Below are 14,359 nucleotides of genomic sequence, written 5' to 3'. Positions count from 1 at the left end.
CGGCCACCGCAGACAAAACCAGGCTCAAACACTAACACTTAGGTGTTCTTTACGAGGGCGAGGAACGAAATATCTCTCAACACGTAGTCTACTTTCACTTTCCCCGTACTCTCATCATAGTTGCAGAGGACAACTTTGGCTCTACGAACCACAGGCTTCCCTTTCCTAATTTGTGGAACTACCTCATGCACCCTCCCAAGTTGATACTTCCCACGTTTACCAATGTCTTGGAGAGAACTCACCACTACAAGTTCACCAGGCTCCAAATTCTCGGCAATTTTTAGCCATTTTTTCCGGCCCTGAAGACCTGGCAAGTAAAAATCGATCCATTTGCTCCAAAACTGCTGAGAAAGTGACAAATTGAACCGATAATCTCTTTTCCCTTGATTCTTACGATAGCTGTTATTGATGAAAAGGCTCTACCGGTATATTATGAAGTAAGCGGGGAATTGAAAAAGGACAAGCATTCGAAATTTGACTAGCAAAACGAACGGACTGTATTTTAGAACAAGAAGGTTAAATTCACGACTGGGGAATGTCGCTCTTCTGACACCGGTCGCACTAAATTATATTGATTAGAGATATTTTTCAATTCCCGAATAGCAAATTTAAAACTTTGATTTAATAAAAAATGATTCATTCTATTTAATTCGTTTGCTTTTTTGTAGGAAGTCATACCCCTAGACTAGACAGCCAGAAGCCTAAATTATCCTTTTTACTATCCTTTTTAATTAGAGACAGAGAGCCTCAATATCCTTTTAATATATTCTTGTAAATTCTCCTTTTATTTCCTTTTTATAAACAAAAAATACGACAACTAGACAGCCAAACCCTACACTGGGGAACTAAGTTAAGCAAAACCCTACACTAGGGGCTTCAGACACGTAAAAACCCTACACTAAAGGGGACATAAGAAAGCTAAAAACCCTACACTGGGGGCTCGTCCGGGATATCTTTTAAATTATCCTTTTAAATTTTACTTTTATAAACAAAAAAATATAACAATTAGAACGTGAAAAACCCTACATTGGGGGTCGTCCAAACAAAGTAAAAACTTTTTGGTTGTGAAAAATTTTTAGGGTAGTCAAAAGATATAGAAGTTTATGAGATAGTTAGACAGTCTTAATATAATTAATTAAATTATAAAACCATTAAATAATATAAATGTTACCACATTTGGTGACCTTTGAACTTAAGTCTTGTTGAAAATGAATAAAAGCTTAATAAATAATTTGCGTCCCACTTTGGCGCCACTCAGACAAGTAAGTTTAGAAAGATTTTCTCCAAACTAGCTATGACAAATCTGGTAAGTACGCTATGCTACAATGTTTTATTTCTAAGGTAAAAAAGCACGTACTGATGACTATATTTTAAAATAATGTAACTTGATAATATTTCACACGTTGGTTCGCCAATAGATTTTGTCAGATTTTGTGTAGCCTACTGTACTTTTTAAGCGCAACGCCAGCAATTTATTGCTTGTCAAACATAACCGATTTTTTGTTGTTCGCTCATGGGAAGTAATTAAGAGAATTGTTCAGCGGCAGACCGCTCATTTAGACGCCGATGTCAACAATTTTATTTTCATACCGAAGCGCTATTTGCTACTTTTTATATTTTTAAATGATCACGTTAGAATAAATAGATTTACTAATTGACAACAAGTTGCCTTTTCAGGGAAACATAACCATGTAATTTTTTGTTGAAAAATCGCAGTGTCAAATGAAACTTGAATTTTTAGCTCATTTTAATATTCCTTTTATTTTTGCCTTACTCGGCATCACAGATTGCAGGACACCTCGTCCCAATCTTATTTTATACAGACGTGCAGGCACCGCTCTGCAAAGCGTTGTGGTTTCGCTCCCGAGCAACCATCGTAATTTTTGTGCGTCTTTTTACTCCGGCTAGGAGACACTTTGGTACCCTTATACGTTCTCAGCTGAAGCCATCAGTTCGTGTAACTCCATGGGGCAAAGGAAAGGGGAAATCATGCGAAGCCGCCTTCGCCATAGAGGTTGTTATCGTTCTTCCCATTTTTTTAGTATTATTAGGAGCTAACATGATTTGAGAAACTTTGTTTAGTTATTTTAGCCGCTGTTTTTCTTTTGTTTGGAATTGCAGTATATGCACAGTTATTTACCCTGAATATGGAACTTTGTGTGTAAAAGCTTGGTTGGCATTTGGCCATGTAAATTCTCTTATCTCTTGATAACGCAAAAGCGCTGCCACGTAGCTTACTTAGATCAATAAAACAGTACCATTCATCACACGTCGTTCAAACGTTGATTAACCACTAAAAAACATACTAGCCAGGCCTAACGATTTATCTCGGTATGTTCTATTGAACCATTACTGTTTCCTGTTACATACACCCTATTAGCCGTAAGCTTAGCCTACGCCATGACACTGTCATGTTACGTAGTATTCCCATTTATCCTATGTTATTATTTACCGCTTTTACATATCGTACTTTAAGCTACGCCATGTCTCACTGGCATTGTTCATTCACTGATATATCGTATCACCACCTGTTTTTCACTGCATTTTAATTACAATTTTAGGTGCTCATCATTTCACCTTGCCTACGTTAACTAAGCTATTCGTTCTCAACGACTTCGCTCATTCACTGACACTGCATCCCCTGTATTGTATCACATTGTACATACTTACAGTCTACCGATTTTTCCTGCCTGTTTTCACACTTGAACAGCTTCTAGAACCTCATAAGCTGGCATCTGCCGCCATGATTAAATCATGTCGCCTAGTGGTTTCAACAATTTTATGCTTTATTTTTTGTTATTGTGTTATACTACCGTCTACGTACTTTACTTATTATACCGTAATTATGTATCTTGCGGATGCTACTCTGTATCGAATTTTGCAGATGCACTACCTCACCGCATGGTTGCTGCTAGATGAGATGCGAGAGACCTTGAGAGACTACAGCACTACGACGGATGACACGACAGAGTTCTCTATCGCCACCACACGATGACTCTCATCAACTTACTTCCACGTGAGATGCCTCTATTCAGAGATGCCTTTACTTAAAGAAGCTCTGCGCAGACGACGTCAACTCGGCTAACCTCATAGCCGCCAACCTGCACCGAAGCTGCATAGTTACCTTTCAACATGGTCAATCCCATGTCCACTGCTACATTGCGACACCACGCGTAGTTGCATTGTTACGCACTCAAGCCTTCTTCACACAAGAAGCACTGTTGCTTGCGACACACCGACGTGCACCACAGTTGCACTGTCTATCCAGCATCCAGCTGCTCAAGACGTCTGCTTTACAGCTTGCGACCTTACAAGCTGACCACTCATTCATGTCGTGCTCACTGCTCATCATCCGTCAACAGACATAAACTGAACTGCTCATCAGCACTGCTTGTCATAGTCTCAAACTCAACATGCTTGAACTGTATAGCATAACTGGTCCTCAAAGACATTACTCTCATAAACGCCATCTTTGTCTAGCTAGTACAACCTTCGCGCACGCGACGCTATTTTATTATTATTATGGTTGTTTCTATGAGTGTTAAGCCTTATCTCCCCGGACGCGGGGCATGAACAATCAAGGACACTCACCTGCCTATATAGCCTACTATATTTGTGTATTTTATTTTTAAAATGATTCGTAATGCTTAATCAAGAATGACGCAGCAACGTAGCAGCTGCAACCCATAAATCCTCCTGAGCATGAGGTGAAACTGCATCCCTCCTGGACAAGAGGTAAAACTGTACCCAAGCCATTAGTTAAGCCACTGCTGCCTTGCCTAAATAAGCCAAAATGGCTCCCAGGGAACTTAAGACATCGCCTTATCTCTTATGATAAACGACTGTTACCCCTGTAACCGCAATTACTGTAGCCTATTACAGTCCTGCAATTATTGTATATCGTAGCCTACTAAGCCAAAATGGCTCCCAGGGAACTTAAGACATCGCCTTATCTCTTATGATAAACGACTGTTACCCCTGTAACCGCAATTACTGTAGCCTATTACAGCCCTGCAATTATTGTATATCGTAGCATACTAAGCCAAAATGGCTCCCAGGGAACTTAAGACATCGCCTTATCTCTTATGATAAACGACTGTTACCCCTCAACCGCAATTACTGTAGCCTATTACAGTCCTGCAATTATTGTATATCGTAGCCTACTAAGCCAAAATGGCTCCCAGGGAACTTAAGACATCGCCTTATCTCTTATGATAAACGACTGTTATCCCTGCAATCACGTTACCGACTACTTGTTAACTTATGTGTGCGTCCAATCTCCTCATCCCACGAAAGGAGGGGGGTCATGTGTCTTCCCCTAGCAATTGTTAGCCTACTGTGATGCTGAGCAATGACTGCTGAGCAATGACTGCAACTTTCAGGCAGTCACAGCAATTCAGTATAGACAGGCAGCGATACGAGATGCTTTCATCGCGGGAATATACTCGACTTCGATTCGTCAAAGACTACTCGAGGGCGAAAACCTGGAGCTGCAACATTTGTTTGACAAGGCGCGAGCCTTAGAAAGTGCTCGTAAGAACGCCGAGCAAATCGACAGTAGTCTTCAATCAACAGCATCAATTGTAAGCAATCCTCATGCTCGTTCTACCGCAACTGGAAAGTCTACAACTAATAACAGCGAGATGAGTATTGGTAGCGACATTGCAACAGCAGTGGCCGTCATGAAGTGCTTTTTCTGCGGAAACAAGAAGCATGCGCGCCGAAACTGTCCTGCCAAAGATGTTACGTGCTTTAAATGCGCCAAAAAAGGGCACTTTGCAAAAATGTGTCGCTCTAAGATCCCTGACACCGAAAGTACTTCAGCAGCATTGCTAGGTTCTAAAGTCATGGGAATTTCTTCCGGTCTCAAACTTGACAACAAAACTATACTTCGCATCAAGCTAAATGGTACACCTGTCAATGCTCTTTTGGATACTGGATCCACCAACAGTCATGTAAATGAAAACATTGCAAAGCGGTTAAAACTAAAGATTTTTGAACAATCGAACTGTGTTGGTCTTGCTGTAAAAGGTTTCACTTCTAATAGCCTGGGAACATGTAGTTCTTCAATCGAGTTAGTAGGAAGAACATACGAAGGCGTGTTATTGTCCGTACTACCAGGACTGTTGACAGATGTTGTGTTGGGTCAGGATTTCATGCAACAGCATGCAAGCGTCAACATCCATTTTGGAGGCGTTGAACCAGCCCTAGATCTTGGGGCCTTGCAACCACTGAAAACCTTGTCACAGCCGATGCTATTTGAACATTTGTCTTCTGATTGCCATCCAGTAATCACAAAGTCAAGAAGATATTCCACCTCCGACTGTGCTTTCATTAAACAAGAAATTACACGCCTCCTGGAAGAAGGAATTATAGAGCCAAGTTTTTCTTCATGGAGAGCCCAAATCGTGGTAGCAAACAATCCAAACCAAAAGAAACGATTATGTGTTGACTATAGCCAAACGATTAACAAATTTACTCAGTTAGACGGATACCCTTTACCTCGGATGCAGGATATCATAAATCAAGTTTCACAGTATGACATCTATTCAACGTTGGACTTGAAAAGCGCATATCACCAAATAGATTTGCCAGCAGCCGATAGGGATTATACTGCTTTTGAAGCAGACGGTCAACTCTTCCAATTTACAAGAATGCCTTTCGGTTTGAAAAATGCAGTCCCTTGCTTTCAGCGAATCATCAATGACATTATTACAAAGAACGATTGCAAAGGAACGTTTGCGTACCTCGACAGTGTTACGGTGGGAGGAAAAACGCAAGAAGAGCACGACAGAAACTTACAAAAGTTCCTCGATGTAGCAAAACAACACAATGTTACTTTTAATGAAAATAAATGCTCGTATTCCACAGATACTATAGACCTTTTAGGATACCGCATTTCAAAAGGAACTTTACAACCTGATCCGGACAGAGTGAAGCCACTCCTTGAACTTCCAGCTCCCCACAACACCAAGTCTTTGAAAAGAGCAATGGGTATGTTCGCATATTATGCACAGTGGGTACCTCAATTTTCTGATACTATAAAACCTCTTGTAGACACTAAAGTATTCCCGTTGTCTTCAACTGCTGTGCAAGCATTTATGCTTCTCAAAGAAAAGTTGGCAAAGGTCACGTTGGCGGTTATGGACGAAAATGCACCTTTTACTATCGAGACGGATGCGTCGGATATAGCGATTTCAGCAACGTTAAATCAAGACAAACGACCTGTTGCATTTTATTCACGAACCTTGAATCGTAGTGAAATTCGGCATTCCAGTGTGGAAAAGGAGGCAACCGCCATTATAGACGCCATCAGACACTGGAGTCATTTTCTGCAGGGCCGCCATTTTAACTTAATTACAAATCAAAAATCTGTAGCTTTTATGTACGACAACAAAAAGCATAGCAAGATCAAGAATAGCAAAGTCTTGAGATGGCGCATGGAACTTGCTGAGTACGATTACGACATAATTTACCGTGCGGGAAAGTATAATGCTGCTGCGGACACTCTTTCTAGAGCTTATTGCGCAAGCTTAACTGGTGGAGCACTGAGTGAAATACATGCGTCTCTTTGTCACCCAGGAGTGACTCGGCTCAATCACTTTGTGAAAACTAAAACTTGCCGTTTTCTTTGTCGGAAATACGACAAACAATCGCTAACTGCCGCGTCTGCGCCGAACTTAAACCTAAGTTTTATAAACCCATGCAAGCACACATGATAAAAGCAACACAGCCGTTTGAACGGCTAAATATCGACTTTAAAGGACCTCTGCCGTCGTGCTCTAAAAACAACTATATGCTGACAGTCGTTGACGAATTTTCTCGGTTTCCCTTTGCCTTTGCATGTCCTAACATGGAAGCTAGAACTGTAATTCAGTGTTTAAATCAATTGTTCACTATCTTTGGTTTACCATCCTATATCCACTCGGACCAAGGCAAAACTTTTCTATCTGCAGATTTAGTAAAATATCTGAACGATCGAGGAGTTTCAACTAGCAACACGTCAATATACAACCCTCGTGGCAACGGTCAGTGCGAGAGATACAACGGTATCATATGGAATGCAGTAAAACTCGCATTGAAATCTCGAGAACTCTCCATAAAACATTGGCATCAAATTCTCCCAGACGCTCTTCATTCTGTACGTTCATTATTATGTACATCCACAAATTGTACACCTCACGAGCGCATGTTCAACTTTCAACGCCGATCGTCCACTGGTACGGCTTTCCCCACGTGGCTCAGTCAACCCGGCCCAGTTTTGTTGCGACGTCATGTGAGGTCCAGCAAAAATGACCCCATAGTTGAAGAAGTCGAGTTGGTCCATGCAACGCCTAACTACGCTCAAGTTCGATTTCAAACAGGCAGAGAAGCCACAGTTTCTCTAAGAGACATTGCTCCTGCTGCTGCTGGAAATGAACAGAAACTGTATGAAAACTGTGTTGCTCCTGAAGACGTATCGGAGGAGGTCGTGGTTGACAGCGAACATTTCGACAACTCACCTATACAATCATCCTCACCAGATAAAAACAGTAACTTAGAACTTCAATCTCCTAAAAAGTGTTCAACCCCAGACAGTATGGTGGAACTGCGCCGCTCCAGCAGAGAACGACGCAAACCCGATTGGTTTCAAAGTACATAGAAAAACATTGTCGCATTAAGAACTATTCTATGAACCGATACTATGTTAATTCATAACAAGGGGGGAAGAATGTTGTGAAATCTCTTTTGTTGTTACGTATGACGTTTTAGTTTGGTGCCCGCATTCACCTCAAGGCGGCGGCGCACTGCAAATACTTGTTTCTGTTCTTAAAGTTCTTTCATTTCACAATGCATAGTTGGTGTAAGGTAGCGGATGTTTGAGGTAGTGGCTCTTGTGTTTAGAACAGTACATTTAGAGTTGTATTAACTATTGATTTGTTTCTTATAGTTTCTTCGCATTCTTAGTTTGTTAAACCTTACAATAAGGTTTTGTTATGTAGTTTATAACACCTACAATTGTCAATTTTCTTTGTAAAAAACATATCTTGTAACCACACACCTATATATTATTGCATCATGTATAACCGAGTTATTGTAATATTACTTATCTGTTATTTTTGCCGTAAGGAGGGAAGTGTGTAACATGTACCATGTTTTTAACTAACAAATTTATATTTTAACATTTAACCGAAATTTATCATTATTGCAAAATGCATTTCAATGCTGCAAATTCAAAACCTATCGTTCTCACAGAACATAAGTCAAGCTTCCTGTAACAAACGCCACTCACACAGAATCTAGCTCAACACATCTGTATTTCTAATGCGACATAACTATGAAACCGGTATAGCTTTTCCCTTGATTCTTACGATAGCTGTTATTGATGAAAAGGCTCTACCGGTATATTATGAAGTAAGCGGGGAATTGAAAAAGGACAAGCATTCGAAATTTGACTAGCAAAACGAACGGACTGTATTTTAGAACAAGAAGGTTAAATTCACGACTGGGGAATGTCGCTCTTCTGACACCGGTCGGACTAAATTATATTGATTAGAGATATTTTTCAATTCCCGAATAGCAAATTTAAAACTTTGATTTAATAAAAAATGATTCATTCTATTTAATTCGTTTGCTTTTTTGTAGGAAGTCATACCCCTAGACTAGACAGCCAGAAGCCTAAATTATCCTTTTTACTATCCTTTTTAATTAGAGACAGAGAGCCTCAATATCCTTTTAATATATTCTTGTAAATTCTCCTTTTATCTCCTTTTTATAAACAAAAAATACGACAACTAGACAGCCAAACCCTACACTGGGGAACTAAGTTAAGCAAAACCCTACACTAGGGGCTTCAGACACGTAAAAACCCTACACTAAAAGGGACATAAGAAAGCTAAAAACCCTACAATATCACAAAACAGTTCATCTGTCTCTAACAACTGGATGTTGAGTTTGACAAGGTCAGCACAAGTAGCTTTCTGACCAGCCAGGGTATCCATTTTAAACGACGCTTTATCGTACGGTTTAAGACCAAGTTCGCACACCAAATCACTCGAAACAAACGTCAACTGCGAACCAGGATCATGCTGACAATACACCAACTTCGATTTGCCAGTCATTGGATTCAAAACACGAGCAGCAGTAACGCGGTTAAAAGCTGCTTTAACATTTCCAATCTTAACATTACGCACAGGAACTCTGGCACCAGCATCATCTTTGCCAATCGAATCCAGAGAATCACGTGACGTCACATAAAAATCATGCAGAAGAAACTAGTGTTTCCTATCCTTGTTAGGCCCACACTTACGACAGTTATTTGCATGAACGCAATCCCTAACCATATGCTGGCGCAAACAATTCAAGCATTTGCCAGCTTTCACAATAACATCTCTCCGATCTTTAGGTGTCAAGCGCAAAAATTCTTTACAATTAGACAAAAAATGATATTCAACTTGACCACGTGACGAACAACAAATGCATGCCGGCATGTCTCTACGTCTGGCCACACCACCGCGCGGTGCGCCAACAGCAGTCGAGTACTGCGAACTCCCTGACATCACATCATCATGGGGTTTTACCGACGTCTGCCTAACCGGACATGAAGGCAATTTTCCTTTGCCAAACTTTTTAAAATGCTGCGACTCACCAGAATTGCCCATTAGCATAATGCTAAAATCAGTCGACTTACGCGTTTCCTCCCGTACAACAAAATCAAACAAACTCTGAAAAGTAGGCTCATTAGTGCCACCATACTGATCACCTAAAAAATCAAGATAACGCTGCTTAGCGTCAAACGGGAGTCGCTTAGCCAAATCCAAAACAAAACGCCCTTCCAATTTGTCACGCTGACCATAAGCTTGCGCGTAAAGCAGACACTGCGACAATTCATCTTTAAACTCTTTCAAATCACTGGAAAAGATCGAACTTTCTAATTTCCGGTTCGGCAAAAAGACCTCCACGAACCCCAAAATGCTGGGACAAGCGAGCTAACGACATTTCTATCCTGTCTTCTTCTGACAAGCCAGGAGTGTCGGAAACCAAATTAGCAATCGTTTGCGCAGCTGTTCTAACACAAGCTGCTTGTAACAAAGTCAAATGAGTTCCTTTAAAGGGCGAAACTGCCATTAAGGCCGTAAAACGATTTTTAAAGAAGATAAATGGCATATTATTACCATCGTAACCAATCAAGGCCGCCTTATCGAAAAACGTCCTACTATTTTGGTATTCAAAAAAGCTATCCTGTTGTTGAGAACTCGATTTAGCGGGAGAAGACAAGCTATATCACTTAAGGGGCTGAGGGGGCTCAGTCACATGCACAGCCCGATCACGATCCTCACACATGTTAAAATCAGGAGACGCGATACGCCTCTCACAACCACCCAAATTACGTGTAGCTGGGCGATCAAAAACTAGCGGCGCAGAAAACTGTGAAGGGGGCAAAGCATTACTGCTATCAGCGGCCCCGTGACCTGTACGCTCTGGGGGAAGAGTTCGGCTAAAATTCGCAGGCTTTGGCTTTAGATCCTTCGGAAGACCTTTAGCAGCGGCCCCGAGACCTCCTGAAACAGCTGGAAAACGTGTGGATTGCACTGGTCCACTCACGGACTGAACAGGCGTCTGGAAAAGGTTATGTAAATTAAACTGCGATTGATGTTCACTTCTGGAATGGCTAGAAGAGCCCTTTTTAGAACTACGCCGGGAGCCCACCTCTGATCGATATTCAGCCAAAGCTACCTCTTTACGTTGTTCAGCCCTCAACTGTGCGTCTTTGAGTGCGAACTCAGCAGCTCTCGCTTCAGCTTTCGCGGCAGCCTCAGCAGCTCTCGCTTCGGCCTCAGCTTGGATCTGGAGCTCCTTTCGTCTTAGCTGTAGGTTAATTTGTGCAACTATCCGAGACGAACTCCTAGACATCCTAGTGCTTACATTTGAGGCGCTATCCTCAGGATGTATGTCAGCATCCAACATATCTGAGAACTCACTTACTTTTTGTTCGAAGTTATTTTTTAACGAGTTAAATTCGGGATCTACCCTATCACGAAGTTCTGCCAAGATTGCAGAGTTAAAAATTTTACTCAAAAGAGCTTGGAAATGCCGTAAATCCTTTTCCAAAGTAGATAAGTGAGATCGAAAAATTAACAGTTCCTGCTTATCACTCAAAGAACCTAGGGCTACAGAAAGTTCCCCAATTTGAGTCAAAATATCCCTTCTAAGATGCCGGGCCTCTCGAACTGACTTAGCCTCATCGTTACTGGGTCCCTCCCCAGAATGGCCTGCCCGACCGCAAAGAACATCATCAGGCTTAAACTCATTCGAGTCTACGGCGGTCGAGTCCTTGTCGCCACCGATTGTAGACATATTAAATGTTGGGGCTAAATTAACAATTAAAAAAAAATTAAGTTACACAAACACACAAAATTATTACAGTAGTTATAAAAAATTAACTGCAATGACCGTAAAAAATATAAAAAGGAATTAAAATGCACAATACCGTAGTTGTACTGGTATATGAAGTCCTAAAGTTCCACAAAACTTGCTTGGATTCTTCGACTTGAATCTTCAAGCACAGATCGATTGTCTTTAATCTTTTATCTTGCCAATGAATGTCAATGTAGATTTTTCTTCAGAACCGACAAAGAAACGCCTTTAATTTTTAGCTTGAAGTTCTTCAGTACCAACTGAGAAGAAATGTCTTTAATTTTATTTTGTTTCTGCACCAAACACTAGACAGAGTAACGTCTTTTATTCTTTATGTGCTTCTAGTGCTTCTTGGCCTACCAGCTAACAAGTCACGTCCTTTATTTTTTATGGTCACAGTGATAAACCATAATCTCTTCGTGGGAAAATTGTAACATAAGATTCCCAAATCCGTTCGTCTGTATGTAATGACCGAAAAGAAACACTCTTCAGGAAACGTCTATTCGAGAATTGTATTTCTGTAAAAATAGCCTCAAAGCTGTCGAAAATGGGGTGCAACGCGATACACCACTAAAAACGTGTCACTACAGAACAGATTACTTGGATAAAAGACGGAAATTTTCGTCCAGCTGACAAGCACTAAGCAAACCAGTTAAACATGCGACCAACCTCTTCAAGCAACAATTTTAAAATGAATGACCAGAATAGATATCAATATCTCAAACTCACGTACGCAGTCAGGGGTGCCGGAAGTGGGGGGGCAGGGGGGGCGGATGCCCCCCTGCCCTCAATTTTTCTGCAGATGGAGGGGCAGGGGGGGCAATGGTGCCCTTTTAAAGTAATGTAAGTTACTGCACATTTTGCAATATAGCAATTTCTGCTATTCGCTTTTAGCATATTTATAATCTTTCATTTTTCCTCAAAATAATATTTACGGCACAAAATTTTGCAACTGCAACACAGTAGGCTACAGGCCTTAAAACTCGTTTTTTTTTCGGCCGGCTACGTAGCCTGCCGGGAGCTCCTTCTCGGCTGCCAAAGCTGCGTGATTGGAGGCCAAAATATAAAATAACGATAGCACAAGTAAATAAAATTAAACTGGCAACAATGCTAAAATGATCACATTAGCGTTGTTGAAGTCTGGGCCTGGGCGACGTCCTACAATAGAATCGTTGCATCACGCAGTAACTGCTTTATCGGGATTGTAATCCAGTACTGCGGGACCATCTAACGACACTCGCACGAGTGTCTCCAATGTAGCTGATTTTAAAGAAGTTCGCCACTCCCCTAGAATTCTTTTTAGCAACGAAAAATAACGTTCGACATGTGTTGACGATGACGGCAAGGTAATAAAAAAGTATTTCAATGATGTGAAAGACATTACTAAAAGAAGCATAATTTTTACGGATGTCAACTAACCTAGTTCTCCTTTTTAACAACGATTCAATGTCCGACAACATCAAATCGACATAAAAACGACAATATTGCCAGTCGATGTAAATTAGCACTCCGAATTAAGACTTTGTTAAAAAAAAACGCCGGGCCGATTGAGGAGGTAGCACCGGCGGTCATTCAAGCACTACTTTGCGGCCATGGCCGCAGGCTGCTTTAAGGCTTCACAGTAGGTTGCATGATTATAACATAGCATGATGCCCTTCTTTGTATACCGGACACTTGTAGGCTATCACATGGCCACCTAAAGATACGGCCTGATTTGTCACATTTTGCAGAAATTTTCATGTTTTTCTAACTTTGAGCGAACGTTTAAATAAATTTTTCTAAAAATTATATTCTTACGCTTTCTTTATTCTTTTCCCCAGATGACACAATAGGTTTGAACATTCTCACATGTTGAAAAACAAAGAAAATTTTATTTCGAAAATTTTAGTCAGACTGTTAATTTTCAATAACAGTCTGATTTTGCGTTTTTCAACTTACTTTTTCTCATTTACTACTGCTTCCTCAAGGCAACAAAAAAGTTTTATGTCATTTGGAAACCGCAAAAAGTAAAAACATCTCAAAAAATTTCAGTCAAGCACTAGCAGTAGCTGTAATCAAAATTTGCAAAATGTGACAAATCAGGCCGCATCTCCAGGTGGCCATGGCTATCATTACTCAATAGCCTACATAGCGAGCTGATAGATTAGCATTATCGCTATATCTTATCTTAAAACTTGAAAAAATTGGCGTTTTAGTAAACAAAAGTGCCCTTTTTTCGTAATCTTGCCCCCCCCCAGTCAAAAATCGTTCCGGCGCCCCTGTACGCAGTACTGTGACGTAATAGTGAAAGACATTGTCACGCAATTCAAACAAATGTTCAAAGGTGATAATGCAATATTTCATGTTTAAACAGGTTTGACACAAGTCTTACGAACGATGGTGCAATTTTGGCTCATTTTTAGGAAAAATTCCATCACGTAAGATTCAGTAGACCTGAACGGTTTTTATATGACGTTTGATTAGGTGAACAATTGTCTGGAACAGTAGGCACACATGGTATGTAACTGGGGAGCTGATCTCCTTAGCTCTATGGGACAAACAAGTCACTGTGGACGAAAAGGAAGCTTGGGCTGGAACTCGGCTGCGTTTAAATGCAAGTTTCCATGGCCAGGTTACAAACAAATTTGGCAATACAGTAGATACGGTAAGCCAGAGCTGCCAGACAGTGTTAATGAAAACTCATTGTCATTGTGCCCCAATGCAAATGCCAGCAGCAAAATGTTTTTGAACTTTTGCACATTCAACAACTTTTCTTGCCAAACACCCGAAAGAGAGGGAAATAGATGACGGCTATACTTCTGCTAATGGTATCATAAGTGCACTCAGAGTCTGTATGGTTCAGCAGAGAAGGGGGTAAAACTGGTATCCAACTTTCTTCATCTTGCAAAGCAAGAAAAAAATCTGCAAAACTATTCAAGTGGTGGAGGAGGATCGAAGAAAGATATCAAATCTTAGAAAACGT

Source organism: Aplidium turbinatum, chromosome 3 (genome assembly GCF_918807975.1).
Source record: "Aplidium turbinatum chromosome 3, kaAplTurb1.1, whole genome shotgun sequence".
Taxonomy (NCBI): domain Eukaryota; kingdom Metazoa; phylum Chordata; class Ascidiacea; order Aplousobranchia; family Polyclinidae; genus Aplidium; species Aplidium turbinatum.
This window is presented reverse-complemented; position numbering follows the sequence as displayed.